Below are 3,090 nucleotides of genomic sequence, written 5' to 3'. Positions count from 1 at the left end.
CTTGACAATCCTCGTACTGAAGCTTCTCAAGAGCTGAGATTATGGATTTGTGATAGCATGCCCAGCTAAGACATTTTCATAGGTTACCTTTTTAAATGGTTTTGAAGTAAAATGTTGTCTTAGTTTATCTGAAAAGCAATTCCATTCAAATGAGAATAGTATTCATACTAAGATGAATGGCTAAGAAGTAAATACGTTCCTAACTAATAGGTTGTTTAAACAATATAGTAAATACATCAATGGTAGGATCTAAAAGGTGCTCTGTAAATGTCAAAGCCACACTTTCCCTCTTCCTGTTTCCCTCCTCCTAAGCATTTCTGGATCTTCTGACTGGAGTGAATATATCCACTGTAGGTGGTTATACATCTATTTTCCTATCTAAATTAGTATCAATTCCCCAAGGCAGGAAAAAGCATTAGATGAGCCCTGAGAAGGGCACACAGGGTTGAGACAGGACTCTTTATCTTGTGATATATTTACCAGAATGAAACACTTTAAGGTATGATGTCAGTATCAAGTCATAGTGAACAAAACCACATACCATGAATTGCCAAAAGAGTGAGCTTTGTGCACCTCCATGCTAATAAAACCATCGGATCTTCATTTCTGTTGTCACTAAGATCTGGAAAACCAGATGTGTCAATTACATCATTCATCAATATAAAATGGGTGAGGAACTTGTAGTACTGCCTGGATATTAGATGGACAATAGCCCCTGAGACACAAGTGACATAGATGTCAAAGTGAACCCTCTCAAGTAGTATACTAGGTTTCAGAATCTTTAGCATGTCTTCCACTTTGACATCAAAAGCCATTAGATAGACCTGAAGGCTGGAGCTCTTTCATGATAGGGCTTTCCAGTGCTCATCGTTTGGCATGTTGTCTAATGACTTGTGCATCACTGAAACATTGTGGACCAGGAGAGACAGTCGCTGCAAAGGCACATGGTTGCTATCAGTTAAGACTCTTGCCATCTCAGCTGTAAAGTCACAGAAATCCAGGGCAAGTGAATGCAGATTTACAAACCGCTCTAGTTCAACTGCAGTGACAAGCGTGCTGTTGCCAGGAATATTGTTGTCCAGTAAGCTCAGGTGTTCCATAGTGTTGGCAATTGAGTTAGACAGAGACGACAGGGATGTTGGGGTCACTATTTCCAGCATAAACCCACAGGACAGCCATTTTAGTTGCCTACTATTGCTCAGTATTTCTTCAAACAGCTGCTGAATTCTACAAGGAAAACATGACACAATGTTGTCACTAGAACTCACCACTAATCTTTTAATGTGTGGAGAAACAGCAAACCCAGTAAAGGAGGTGGACTAGGTACAAAGCTTGTACTCAACCTTTAATGACTGCGGACAACACTGTTACCAAAGCCAAATGCTGAGAGCACAGGTCTCATCATTCGCTATCATTCACCAAAAAATGTAACCACACATACCCCCGAATGTTTAAAAGAACCAAGATTCACAACACCAAGCACTGGCAAGGATACGGAACAACTAAAACTCACACACGTTATTTCGAGAGTGCAAAATGATTCACTCTGAAAATAGTTCATCAGTATGTTGAAGAGTTGGATACAGATCAATAATTTCAACTGTAAGAACTTACCCAAGAGAGAGAAAAGAATGTATTTATATAAATTTGATTCAAAAAATTTCACAATAGAAAATAGATTAGAAACAATTTAAATATTACCTAGTTGGTAATATCCCACACAATGGAATGAACAATAAAAAAGAACCAAGTGCTAATACATACTATACTATGGATATAAATTGTACATATTGTATTATTGTAAATAATACAATGATATTTATTGTATTCTGTCTTATGAAATCCTAGAAGAATCAAATAGCAGGGTTGGATCACTGTTTCCACAGGGTAAAGATGGGGGAATGAGTAGAATTTGTTTGATTAAAAAATGTTCTAAATCATGAATTTGGTGGTTATATAGCAGAATTTACCTACAAACATCTACTGAGCTAAACTTTTAAAAAATGAGTAGGGTGGGGGACTGGAGAGATGGCTTAGATGCTAAGAGCATAAATGCTTTTCCAGAGGTCCTGAGTTCAAACCCCAGGAACCACATAGTGGCTCACAGCCATCTAAAATGAGATCTGATGCCCTATTCTGGTGCACAGGCAAATATTCAGGTAGAACAGTATACATAATAAAGAAATAATTCTTAAAAAAATGAGTAAGGGACTGAAGAGATGGTTCATCCATTAAGTCTGCTTACTGCTTTTGCACATGACCTGGGTATAGTTCTTAGCACCCAATGGGAAGTCTGCAATGCCTTTATCTTTAGTTCTGGAGCTCTAACCCTGCAGGCTCCAGAACACATCTGTTATAGGAACATTCACTCAAGCATACACACATACAGATAAAATTAAATAAACATTTTGTTTATGTTGTGTTTGTCTCAAGTATTCTCAGCTTCTTAGATTTTTGCTCTCTGCAAAGGAAAATATTTATAAATTCAATACGTGCATTTACAGCTGAAGGCCATTTATTAGTATTTAAGTTGAGAGACAAAAATGAATGTCGGACTTAGTCCACTTCTTTGAATGACTAAGACAAACTGACTCTGCAAAGGAAAATATTTATAAATTCAATACGTGCATTTACAGCTGAAGGCCATTTATTAGTATTTAAGTTGAGAGACAAAAATGAATGTCGGACTTAGTCCACTTCTTTGAATGACTAAGACAAACTGATTTTCATATTTTGAACTAAGACACAAAGCTGACGGCAACATAACAATTGTACAGTTAATCATCTGTCTTAGTGCATTTTCTGTTGCTACAGCAAAATACCCCAGATCAGGTAATTTACAAAAATACAAATTTACCTAGCACATAGTTCCGGAGGCTGGGCTGTTAAAAAGCAGAAAGGCAGCATCTGATGAGCACAGTCTTGGTGCATCTCACCATGGATAAGAAAGGGGGAAGGAATCATATGTGACCAGTCAAGCTCACCACTTCCTGTCTCTCTTACTTCCAAAAGTTATTAATGCCCACATTGTTTTACACTTATGATCTGATTGTGAGGATCTGCCAACGGCTCTATCTCCAAATCCACATT

The 3,090-nt window shown here is 37.6% G+C and overlaps 1 pseudogene; it reads right to left on the bottom strand.

Moving 5' to 3' along the window:
* Positions 1–518: 518 nt before the first annotated feature.
* On the bottom strand, positions 519–1,255 carry LOC121139424 (annotated as a pseudogene).
* Between the last annotated feature and the right edge of the window lie 1,835 nt (positions 1,256–3,090).

Source organism: Mesocricetus auratus, unplaced genomic scaffold (genome assembly GCF_017639785.1).
Source record: "Mesocricetus auratus isolate SY011 unplaced genomic scaffold, BCM_Maur_2.0 Super-Scaffold_15014, whole genome shotgun sequence".
Lineage (NCBI taxonomy): Eukaryota > Metazoa > Chordata > Mammalia > Rodentia > Cricetidae > Mesocricetus > Mesocricetus auratus.
The sequence above is the reverse complement of the archived record's forward strand: the minus strand, read 5'-3'. Positions and strand labels throughout refer to the sequence as shown.